Here is a 12,868-nt window from a genome sequence, read left to right on the forward strand (position 1 = left end):
GGCCTCCTTTTCGGAAGCACTTTACAAACTGCAAGATTTAACAAGTTAACGCCACTGCCCACAAGTGCCACCCCCACGCCCTCAAGATTGGACTGTTTAATTAGGTAGGGAGATAGTTCAATATGTTCTCAGTATCAGATTTAGATGCAAATGCCAATTAAACCTCGCACTAACCACGGTGCCTTCCGGTGTTCTAAAACATTTGTGTCAGCAGTTGGGTCATTTCTCTGCCAGGTAAACTATGCAAACAGTGGCTAACATGCCAGGGCCTGCTGGGTTTGCCACGCTCCGTGCAGCTGATGCGAACACTGTCTAAATGCCCTAAGGGTTTGGGTTGGGTTTTACAGATCTATCTCCCCCAGGTTACACCCTCTTCCAATAGGAATCATGCCCTGCTCAAAACTGGCTTGAGCTTTTTTGACTCCCCTTAGAAACAGCAGCAACATTTTTTTGCAATATTACATCATTCTGGACTCCTTTGCCCTTTATCTGAGATTCTTGGCTACCTCACTAGGCCGAAAGCCCAGCCAATGGGGATCAATACAAGCAAGGGGACTGCAAATAGTAGTTCCTGGACTGAAGAAGGCAAGTTAAAGGGGAGGCACGAGTCCATTTGTCCTGATTTGCCAACCGCTCCCTTGAACGATTACCTGTTCTCCTTAACCCTGTTGTAGTATTTGTTGCTGGAAGCAAGGATACAGTCAGAGACTGTGTTACTATTCGCTGCACTAAAGTTCAAAGTGCACCAAAGTGATAGCTTGTAAGCAGGAAGGGATCATCAACAGGGTTGTTTCGGTGACGGGGGGGGGGGCAATGTGAAGCCTACTGACATTTAGATACACTTTTTTTAAAAAAAATCACCTTTTGTTACATCCGCTGCACCCAGAATTAGTAGAAAGTTGAATGTGAGATCTTAGCAATATTCAAGAGAACTCTTTTCCCACTGAGTTTATTCCACTTAAAACTACCACTCTTACCTTAGTGAAATCATGGGTTATAATTCCACTGTATAGTTACTTCTCTCTTCGTGGTGGCCAGTTGGGGTCTCCTAAGATGACCACCACCCAGGAGACTTTAGGACAGATGAAATCAAACCTAAGCTCTCTGCCTGATAGAAACAAAACTAGTTAGAATCAAAAGGGTGAAAGGGAATGGAGCGAGCCAAGTTTTTGACTCTTGCACCCAGGAGACCTTCAGCGAGACTTTCCGTTCATTAGTCAGCCATTGGATTGGATGAGGGAGAAGAGGAACATTCAGATGTGAGTCACATGAAGAAACACACACCTGGGAAACCATTCCTAATCACGTATTAACAACCCGGTGGCGAATATTGCTACAAACACCTGTTACTATTTGTCCGAAAACCAAACACTGGAAATTCTAGAACGAGGTTTCCAAAGTCCAGTTGGGTGAGCCCTGGGAATTCAAGTCTTGAGGTCTCAACAAAAGATCACCAGGGTTACTGAGGAAACCCTGGGTGCTTCAGTAAACCTCCAGTCAACAGGGTGTTATTCACTGAGGTTAGGAGATCACGAGAAGCCCCAGGAGCTATTGTCACCACCAATTGCTGAGATTCTTTCTTTTTTTCCTTAGGAAAATGGGTCATTCAGAGATTCCAGACCACCTTACTTAACCATATTATGTCTTCAGTAAATTCCCAAGTGGTCCCGTCACCTTATCCTACCTTCCTGATGAAATAAATGCAGGATAAAGGAGGAAAGAAAGCGATCTCCCCCCTTCCCACCTACAGATCACGGATTTCTCTAGATTGTTCTTTCCCATAATCATCTCAAATATGCCTGAGACAAATACAGACGCTGTTAATCTGTACTGACACAGCTGAGAACATAGGTAAAGGTCAAAGACAGCAAACATTCCTCCAGCCCCTACTGTTTTCAGGACAAGCTCAGAGAAGCTTATGACAGTACAAAGACACAAGACCTTTCTTCTAAACATCCTTAAGAAATAGTGATGTTCTTACAGTTGCTACCTGGTTGCTGTTGCTTTCCTTTTTGATACATTATTTCCCCCAATTAGATTTGTTACTGCTTAACTTGGCTGTTGAATTAGTCTCTGTGGCAATGGTGGTTTAAAGACCTGTCAACAGGTAATCAAAATCACTTTGCCAAGCAACCCAGGAAACTTGTAATTTAGAAAGCTCAACCAGGAAAGGCTGTTCTCTACCATCTATCTCTTCATAACCTTCAAGAAGAAATTTTAATTTGGATTTATTTGAGGACCAGGTTTCTGACCTACAGAACTGTAAGAATTAAAAGCCGTCGAAAAACTGTGGAGTCACTTATTTACTGCAGGCTCCCCTGGAGAAACATAAACTCATCAGGCTCATTCTCCACTTACTGAAATGTCCAAATAGATCATTTTAAATATGAAATGAAAACCGTATCTCGCCAAAACTAAGCTTACTGGTTTCTCCGCGTGCAAACGCACATACACCATTTACACTGCTCAAATAAGTTTTCAAGTCTGGCCAAAGTGTTTTCACAACCTCAGTACTTAATTACATTCCACTTTCAATGACTGCTGCAGAAACTTGCCGCGCTTTGAAATCCTCTAAATCGGCCCAAACACTGTTAATGGTGATTCTAAAGAAAAAAGATGAAACCTCCTGCTTTATGCAGCTCTCAAACCAATAAGCCAGATAACACTAGTAATCAGCATGAAGGCTGCTGTCCATCCGTTCTCCACAGCACTGCTCCCTGGAGCTTCCAAGAGACTCCTGAGTGAGTCTTCCTAGCGCACAATGCTTGACTGTTCCACTCGCTCTGCAGCCCCCAAATTAGTGCAGAGCCAACTGGCTTTCTCCTCAAAGGAAACAAAATACCCCCAACCCTGCACCACTGCTCATTTCAGGAGGAAAACGCAGATACGACACCAACATTTCATTTTATGAGTAAAGTTCTTTTAATGCATGCCATAAATGCTTTGGCATGTGAAGGAAGTCACGTCCCATAATGCAAGAAGAGAGAGAAGTTGAGGGGGAAAGATGGCACGTGGAGAAAGCAGGGGTACCTGAAGACAAGGGGCTCACGTGGTCTGTCGAAGGCGGAAGAGGTTCCTTCTGCAGAGGAGGGGAGCGAGGGCAGCAGCGAGAGACATACAGGATGCAGAGCACATTTTCACAAAATGGCACCAGGTTAAAAGCATGGCAGGAATTTAAGTTGCAGACATTGAGTAAGAGTTTGACTCAATTCCACATAAGGAAGAGGCGGCAGGAGTGAGGCTTTATTGGGAAATAACCTGGTTTTCCACTCGGCCACTAACCAGCTCATGAGACCTTGAGTAAGCCACTGACTTTTCTAAGATCCTCTCGAGTTCCAAAATAAGTGTGTTTGGTCATGAGCTTTCAAACCTTCTGTTGGAATGACACAAGTTATTTACAGAAGACTGAGGTTGTGGTCAGGATGGTATTTAAAAGCAGCCACCAATTTTCTGTAAATGAATCCTGCCTGGAGGCAGAATGAAAATGGGTTGGCAACGTTAGGACTTGAGTTTGTCTCTAATCAGGCAACCGACAACACAGCAGGAAGGGGGTCGAGTAGCATCGCTGATTAGTACCACGAAGGTAGGATTACAGGTAAGGCATCTGAGTGATTACTTTCACTTGTGAAGGGCAATGAGGAAAGTGAAGGGGCCAACCAAAGCCACATTCATTTAGAGCCCTCATTAGGGCCAGTTGCCATCCCCCTCCCCCTCCTCCCCCTTCCCCACCCCCTCGAAAAGGATGGCTTGAGGATATCAGTCCATATTCACTAGGATAAGAAGCACTTCTAATCTACAGATCGCTTAAGGCATTACTGATTAAAACATTTATTCCACATTGTATCTCTATGATAAACAACTTTTCATTGAAGAACTTAGTACAACTCTCTCTATATGAACACTGAAGATATTAATATGTTGGAAGGCTACCCATGTTATCCCATGTCCATTGGACATAAGATAAAATGGCCAAGGCTTATGGGAAATACAGTGTAGTGCTGGACAGCAGAACAGGGTCATCAGACGTGGATTTGGAATATAGGACTTCCTATTAGCTCTATAATCTTTTTTCTTTTTTAATGTTTATTTATTTTTGAGAGAGAGCATGAGTGGGAGAGAGGGGAGAGAGGGGGACAGAGGATCCGAAGCGGGCCCCGCACTGACAGCAGAGAGCCCCATTCAGGGCTCGAACTCATGAACTGTGACATAGGACCGGCACCGAAAATCGGCTGTTCAACCGACTGAGCCACCCAGGTGTCCCTAGCTCTGCAATCTTATGTGTATGATTCAACCCTCCACTTTTCATTTATTCATAGGCAAAATGCATCCTACAATTTGTCTGAGGGGATAAAATTCAGTTAGAGTATAGGATGTACAAGAAATATTCACAAATGTTCAATCTCATCCTGTAGCGTCTCTAAATTAAACCAAAACAAATCAAAACAAGCCTTCACAGAGGCAAGTTTTCAAAAGCTACAACACCCATATCCAAAACCTCTTGGTAAAGTAAAATATAATTTCCCTCCTAAATCCGTAAGATTCAAAAAGCTGTTAAAAAAAAAAAAAAAAAAAAAAAAGCTATTTAGAAAAGGATTTAACCAAAATGGAAATGACTTTACCTTCACCCAACAGCAAAACTCAGTCTCCAGAAGGTAAAACACAAATCACCTTGGGCAGATCTCTGAATTAAATGCCTAAAAGGTTCAAACTGAATCTAGGACCGACCCATCAAACCCAAATATCTGAAACTCCAAAGAACTTCCTTTTTTGTTTTTAAGAAGCCAGGCTGACTAAGGTGTCTACGGGGATAATTACATAATTTGGTCAACAGGTAACAATACCTTTACAGTCCCGCATAATTGAAGCTTCGGTTTTACTCCTGGCAACGGGGTGGTGGGGATGTGGTTAAGTGTATACCTTAGAATTTTAAATATCGAGATTGGTTTATACTAATCTTAGTACCAATGATTAAGACGCTCCTTTCAACTGCAAACGAAGGCGTCTTGATTCAGGACACAACAAAACCGCGTGCCTTCAGGAATCTGAATGAATTATGTCTATTCCCCAGGTGATAGTTTTGCCCTGATCTGAACATATCAAAAGAGTAAGCCTTTCTCTGAAGGTCTCTGAAATCCCAAGGACTTTCTTTCCCCCCCCCCCCCCCATTTTAATACCAGTTGTGGAGGCTGGGGTTGTGTTGATTTACCCACTCTGGGCTTTTGAAACCAGTTAAGTGTCCTGGCAACATGTTCAAGGTATCATAGCTATACCTGGAGGATGTTTCTTTTTTTTTTTTTTTTTTTTAACGTTTATTTATTTTTGAGACAGAGAGAGACACAGCATGAACGGGGGAGGGGCAGAGAGAGAGGGAAACACAGAATCGGAAGCAGGCTCCAGGCTCTGAGCCATCAGCCCAGAGCCCGACGCGGGGCTCAAACTCATGGACCGCGAGATCGTGACCTGAGCCGAAGTCGGACGCTTAACCGACTGAGCCACCCAGGCGCCCCAACCTGGAGGATGTTTCTAAACCACGTATTTCTGTGTTCTACCAACTCCTGTCCAAGGCGCCACCGTCAGCTTGTTTTGCGATGATGGCCTCTTTGAAACAAGCGTGTAAGTCACTAACACAGGGCATGAAGTAAAGAAACCTGGTTCTTTCACCACTTTATGGTGAATGTGCTTTACAAAGACTTGCAGAAGCGCCTCGGTGGCTGAGTTGGTTAAGTGCCCGACTCTTGATTTCAGCTCAGGTCATGACCTCACAGTTCCTGAGTTCGAGCCACGCTGGGGCTGTGCAATGACAGTGTGGAGCCTGCTTGAGATTCTCTCTCTCTCTCTCTCTCTCTCTCTCTCTCTCTCTCTCACTGCCTTCCTCCCCCACTCATGCTATCTAAATAAATAAATAAAACGGATTTTAAAAAAAGACATGCAGAATATGTGAGGCCGTGTTGTAAGTGTCTGACAATTTCACTTAATCCTTACAAAAACTCTAGATTGTAATCCCCACTTTAGAGATTGAGGCACAGAAGCGAAGCAATTTGCCAAAGGCCACACAGCTCGTAAAACGGTTGAGGCAAGATTCTTCAGCCAGGGAATCTGGCCCCGAAGTCCAAATCTACCACACCTCGCCCTCCAAATCATGCTTTTCTAAATACCATAGTCCCTACACAAGGTACAAACAATGGCTGAAATCTATTTATTTCAAAGAGAAGTTTAAAAAACACACCAGTGAAACCCAGTCCTTTCTAAAATGAAGGGGAAAAGTCAATCCAGAAACAAGTTCACAAAATGTTTAAGTGATAAGAAGGAAATATTGTGTAAATGCTCTGCCTGCCCCACTAAACACCATTTTTCTCTATTATCTTGAGAGGTTTCCTTATGCCCTGGGCCCCTGTTTGTGCTTGCAGATGGTTTCTATTTCTAAATCTCTAAAGCTTTCAGGAATTTATTCCTAGACTTTGAAACCTGCCCACTTGCAAACCTCCCCTCACCAACGGCCTTGGCAAGTCAAAAAACTCTCTACTGCCTTTGGAAAGCCTGATTTTTAAAGCTATTTAAGTTCTCAGGTTGCAGAAGAAGGAAAAGGCACTATGAGTCTCTGTGTCCATGCCACCCCATTCCCGACTTCCAGAGGGAAAGACAGAATGCGGTTTAATCAATGTCAAGGCTTGTGTCTTCTCATATTTACACTTTAACTGTATCCTGGTAAGAATTTGATTCTATGTGGTCACCTCTTACTCTTGATAAGGTTCGCTGGACAATTTTCTCATAGGACACTTACCTAGATGTCTGTCTTTAATAGTGGTGTAGGGAACGGTATTTAGGAAAAACCTTCCTTTGGCTGGCTGGGAGCTTCTGTGGTTTTAGAACTACCCCTGTATTTTCTCAAAAGAATTTAAATGCCACCTCTTGAGTTATATAAGCAGCCATGGGAAATTCAATGAGCGTGGCTACCCTGGCTTAATTCAATCCACTTTGGGGCAAATTCCCAGGGTCTCATTAAATCTCAAATATGTACATGTATGAAGACAGTAGCTGGGAATTATGATATTTGAGCAAGTTTGAAATTGAAATATCCAATTTCTAACTGAATACACTGAACCCCTCAGGTCTTGATTAATCAGCATGGAACAAAAATACAGCTCAATATACAGAAATTAATTAGGGATGTTAATTAACTGTGTTGAAACTGCAGACTGAGAGGTCAAGAAGCCACAAAGAGCCAGCCACCGTGCCTGTGCGCTTTTCAGACTTACGTGTGGCCCTTATTGTGGCAAGAAAAATAAGAATTATTATCCCAATTTCACAGTTGAAGAAAGTGAAATTCAGAGAGGCTTGAATAATTTGCCCCCAGTGGTTTAACCAGTGTCTAGAGATTTTTCAAACCCAGTTACTTTCCGCTGTGTCTTAGGAAGCCTCCCCAAAATGCACTATTTTCTCTTAATAAATAAATAAATAAATAAATAAATAACAATTCTGACTATTCACAACCTCAAAGCTATCTCCTGATTATGTATCTACCATAATTAAGCCAAAGAGTAAAGTTCATGTTGTATGGGGTTATCTACAGAACTGGGATAAATGGAAAGGATCCAGTTGAGTCGAGAAAACTTGATGAGATGAGAGATTCTGCACCCAATTTCCCAAGAACTTCAACTTGTCTATATACTCAGTTTTCCCTTAACAGTTACCTGGCTTCCAGTTCACCAGCTAAAACGATCATGAAGAAGATGTTAACCTTTTGATAAAGAAAGTGTAAAATGAGCAGGTCAACTACATGGAAGAAAGAGGAAGGCCCAAGCGAATCAGAGCATTTCTTTCAACAGAATCAGACACCAAAAGCAATTACTTCTGACACACAAGAGTTGACAGGCCTTTGGGGGATATTTTTCAAAACCAAATTGTACAAGAGATCAGAAAAAGAAGACAGAACAAGTTTACAAATCCTTTATTTAGTAAGCATTGTTTATTACAACTTTTAATGTTCACTAATGCTCCTTGTGAGTTCTTAAGCCTATAAATGAACATCTTAACTTAAGATGTTCAATGCAATCCATTAGTTTTACCCTGCTAGGCACTGGGAATGGGCTTCTTCGGACACTAGCTAGGCTCCCCCTTTTACCTACGTATTTAGAAAGACCAAAAATGGATCATTTTCCAAACGTCAGTATGAAGCACTGTACAATAACTAAACTAGTTTAGTTTCATATCATTAATAAGATTTTATTTTATAGCACGTGTACATATATATACATATGTGTATATGTGTATGTGTGTGTATATGCGTATACACATGTGCATATACCGGACACCTCAACTGCTTTAAAAATTAGGTTTGGATTTTGCAAGTTTTTGCAAAACGACAGTGAATAACACAGGCATCCATTTTACAGTGACCAAATCTCCCCCAAACGTAGTAAGTTTTTCATACTCTCCTTATCGTGACCGTGGAATAAAAACGGTTTTTAAATTGTTCTTAGTGTGAATTTGTTTTCAAAAACACAAAAGCCAAAGAGAACAAACACATCACATCTTAGACTATAACATGGTTTGTTCTGGTAAATCCAGTAAGATTAGAAAGATGCCTCCAAGGACAGAGTGGAAGCCCTCAGGGCTCTCGCAGTGGACATTCAAATTAGGGTGACCCAGCAGGAGAGAAGGTTCTCCCCAGCATGCATAATGAGAGGATGAGCAAAGTTAAAGACAAAAATGCCACTGTCTGATATGGTTATTGTTGGCGCATTTTGTCCAAAGGCCCATTAGCTCCTTTTCTCCACCTGCTAAGGACTGCCAAAAAAACTAGCCGGATAAAAGAATAAGGTAACTGATTATTTTTTCAAATTCAGCTTAAAAATGATCTCGCTGAAAAACCCATGACTCACTGAATTGGGGGCATACTGGAATACACTTGCTATCAAATCCCATCTATATTCTAACTCACCTCTCCCTCAAAAACATAACCTTAAGGAAAAAAGAAAAGGAAAAAAAAAAAAAAAAGATAGCCCTCTAAACCATAATAAGCCGCTCAATACTAAAGACTAGAGACAGAGTACCAGGCCTATCAAGCACACACCCTCATCTATTAAACGTGGTCAATATCAATATCCTTTTATTAAAAGGAACAAAAGAGAAGACTTCCATTTTCCTGCCACATGCTGTCCTATCAGGGTGTACTAAGAATACTTAAACATAAATTCTTTTAAGTATAACGGGCTATTGCAAAAATACAGTATTTAGTTATTTTATATCCATAAGTCACCTTTTGGATGGTAGAATAAAGAAGCCCAAAAAGAAATCTAAATGACCATAATCTGGTTATTACATCATCCTTAAGAAAATCAGCACCTAAGGTATATGTATCATGGCTTCTGCTGGAAATTGACCAAAAAAAAAAAAAAAAAAAAAAAAAGGAAGCGTTATGAATTCAATCGACCATCTTCACCCCTGCAGCCCCAGTAGCCTTCTTCCTTCTTCCTGCCCTATCAGTGATCTGCATCTCTGTGGGGTTGGCCTTTTGGGGTCCCTAGTAAAACAATGAGGCAGGAATCAAGAGAAAACACAGGGTTAGGATTCTGACAAGGTAACCATTTTCTCTGCCTTGGGTTTTGTAGGCCATCTTGTTCCTATAAACGCCAGAATGTCTTAATTTCTCCCAAGTAGTGACACTAGGGGCAGATAGCCACTGTTAGTTTTGAGGCCAATGTCCCTTAATGAAAGGACCAGCAGCAAAAATCTGTCAAATGGTTAATTGATGCAAATCGAGGGCCACCATCACTGCGGTGCAATATGTTGCAGAAAAGAGAACAATGGACAGTACTAGAAAGGAAAAGAGCAGTATTCGGTCATTAGAACATTTAATCCACAGTTTGCTCTCATCACCAAGGATAATCTTTACTTTTCGTCAACTGAGATCGCTAAGAAAGCAAAAGATGAAAGATAACCTGGAAAAGAAGAAACATACACACAGAGGGGATAAAAGAAAAACTGTCATTTGGGTCCAAGGATTTCACGCAACATTTAGGGCAAACGCCTTTGTTCCTCGGCTTCGGAAGGGAGTGGGTGGGTGGGTGATGGAGAGATCAGATGGGGCTGCCGGGGCCCTCCACACCCTGCTCTCCGGCGCATGCGCGAGGCCAAGACAAAGGAATAGGTAATTACAGTCCCGATTCATTCATTTTGCCCGCAGTACCAAGGATCTGCTAGCCCTGGCTGGAATCCCGGGGAGGCCGATCCACACCCCTACAGCAAAACGACCACCTCGATGCTACTGTTGGATTTTAACCCGCGAGGTAGTGGCCTCGAGGGAGATCGAGGTGTGTCAACCCCGTTCAAAGGCACTAAAATTGCACCCCTGAGCGCTGTGCTGATTTCAGCAGGGTGAAAATTACACAGGCACAGGCTGTCCAAGGAGTTCGTTTCAAGGCGGAAATGTCTCTGGGGAAGCAGATAAGGAGCTCAGCCGAGCATTCGATGAATATTCATGAAAGAATGCGGTTTGTAGCCGCGCGCTGTGTGTGCGGTCGCATCCAGGGACTCCGCAGTTTTTTTTTTATTTGTCGGGGGAGGGGGAGGGGGGGCGTGGGGACGGAGACAGGAACCGGGCGTCGGGTTTCAGCGTTAGCGCTTTCGGCAAGACCTGCTGAACCCCAAACCTCGGCTCACAGCGCAGCCGGGCCGTGGGGGGACCGCGCGCTGTCAGGTCCGCGCTCACACTCTCCCGGCCCGGGCCGCGAGGGTGGAGGCGAGGCGCCCCGGGCATCTCTGCACCGAAGCCTCGCAAAAATATAAAATGCTCCGAGATGGCCCACAGGTTAGCGGGAAGGCAGTTCGGCCACGTCCGAGGCGGGGGGGGCTTTGATCCGCTCAGAGGTGCTTCGGCGGGCACGTTGTCGTGTGAACCTCGCATTCCTTGGCCACCGCAGGCCAGGATTCAGGAGTCCCCCGGGGTCAAAGAAACCCATTTGCTGAACCAAAGAGCCACCTCCTTCCTTGGGATCACACCAGATCCCCGTGTTCTTTCTCCCCCTACTCCCGCCCCACCCCACCCCCACCCTCCATCTTTCGCTGCTGCGCCCCTCTCTCCCAGCGCTCCCTCCCGGGCTGCGACTGGTTCCGATGACAGATACGCTCCCTTCCGCCCCACAAAACCGTCTCCTCGGGACTCGGTGCGTTCAGAGGGTTTCCCATTAGGCAATTTCCTCCTTCACGAGCAGCTGGCTCCCGCTCGCTACCCACCCCGCATCTCCCGTCTACCAGACTCGCCACCCCCGCACCTTCCCACCCCGCGAGAGGCTGAAGCCACCCACTTCGGGGGGCCCCCCCATCACCCCACAGCCCCGAAGTGCGACGGGAACCTCGCGGAGGGTCCCCCGCGTTGGGCGCCGTCTAACGAGGCCCGCGGCGCCCCACGCCCCCGGCCGCGGCGCCGAGAGAACAAAGGGCCTCGAGGTGGGGCGGGGGCGAACGGAGGCCCCCGGGCTGCCGGCGCCCCGGGTCCGCGGGGGCGGCGGGGCCGCCGGGGCGCGCCTCCTTACCGGCTCTGGGTGCCTGTGCCGGCCCTGGGTGAGCGCGGTGCCGCCGAGGGGCCCGGGTCGCAGGCGTCGTCCGGCCGGTGCCTGGCCGCTGGCGGAGGCTCTCTCCCCGGCTCGACGGCGGAGCCCGGAGCGAGGAGCGAGTTGGAGCGCTGCCGCCGCCGCCGTCGCCGCTGCCGCTACTGCCGCCGCCGCCGCCGCTGCAGCCTCTGCATTTCTCGCGCTCGCGCTCCCCCTCCCCTTCCTGCCCAGCGCCCTCCCCCGGCGCGTCCGCCCGCCCAGCCTCCCTCCTCCCGCGTACCCCGCCCGCCTCCCTCCCCTCCCTTCCCCTCCATCCCGGGCCCCGCCCGCCTCCCCTCACCTCCCCTCCACCCCGTCCCCTCCCCGCGTCCCGGTGGTCCCCTTTCCCCTTCTCCTCCCCTCCATCCCGCTGTCCCTCCCGCCAGTCTCCATCTGCCCTGCACGCGGGCTTCCCACTCCCTCCCCACCTCCCTCACCCTACCCTACCCTCCTCTCCTTTGCCGCGCCCCCCCCCCAACTACCACACCCCGCGCCGCCTCCCCTCCCCCGCCGCGCCGGGGCTGTCTGCGGGCACCTCTCTCTCTCTTCTCCTCTTTTCTCTCTCTCGGTCTCTCTCAGTCCTTTGGAATGGGTGGATAGGAAGTGCTCGGGCTCTCGCTCAGACTTCAGGGGCTGCGTGGCGGTGGTGAATGACGCCCCCTGCCACCTGCTACCCTTCTCAGCACCCCAATCCCGCTCGCGCGCGACGTCCGCCTGGGATTCCGATACCTGGACGGGCAGTGAGGTTGGGGGTGACCTGCCGAACCCCCTCAGCCCATCGAGACAGAGGTCCTCGGGGTTGAGGGAGGCTGCCAACGGCAGGCAAGTCCGGGCGGCGCCCCCCCCCCCCCCCCCCCCGAGGACCGGGCGCGCTGGGCGAGGCGGCTCCTTCGCACGCTGGGCTGAGCCCGGAGCTCCGCGGCTGGGGACTAGCGACGCCGCCGAGGTCCGCCTTGGGGGGGGTTGGGCAGCGTCGTCCCTGCGACCGTGCTCTCGGGACTTGGGAGAGGAAGGAGAAAGGACAAGAGCCCGAGGGAAGGAACCGTCGGTGTTTCCTGTCTGTTCTTTAAAAGAGGCAACCAGTTCTCGGGAAGACTGGGTTAGCGGAGGCAACCGGTGCAGTGCTGCCTAGAAGCGCACAGGTCAAAGCCACGGCCAAGCCGTGTCGGGGTGCCCTGAGGCACCGCCACTTTCACACCGGGACATAAAATAACCACCAGCGTGGGGAGGTATGCCCACCTTGCTTATCTGTTGGCCAGAAGCAAATGCAAAACATA

General features: G+C 47.3%; 1 protein-coding gene across 1 annotated transcript in view; it reads right to left on the bottom strand.

Annotated features, from left to right (window-relative positions):
• Nucleotides 1-11,732, bottom strand: part of BASP1 (brain abundant membrane attached signal protein 1) — a 55,171-nt gene extending 43,439 nt beyond the window's left edge. Inside the window, exon 1 of the mRNA NM_001320166.1 lies at nucleotides 11,535-11,732. The gene's annotated coding sequence lies outside the window, so the exon portion shown is untranslated. The remainder of the gene's footprint in view (nucleotides 1-11,534) is intronic.
• Between the last annotated feature and the right edge of the window lie 1,136 nt (nucleotides 11,733-12,868).

This window comes from Panthera tigris, chromosome A1 (genome assembly GCF_018350195.1).
Source record: "Panthera tigris isolate Pti1 chromosome A1, P.tigris_Pti1_mat1.1, whole genome shotgun sequence".
NCBI classification, from domain to species: Eukaryota; Metazoa; Chordata; class Mammalia; order Carnivora; family Felidae; genus Panthera; species Panthera tigris.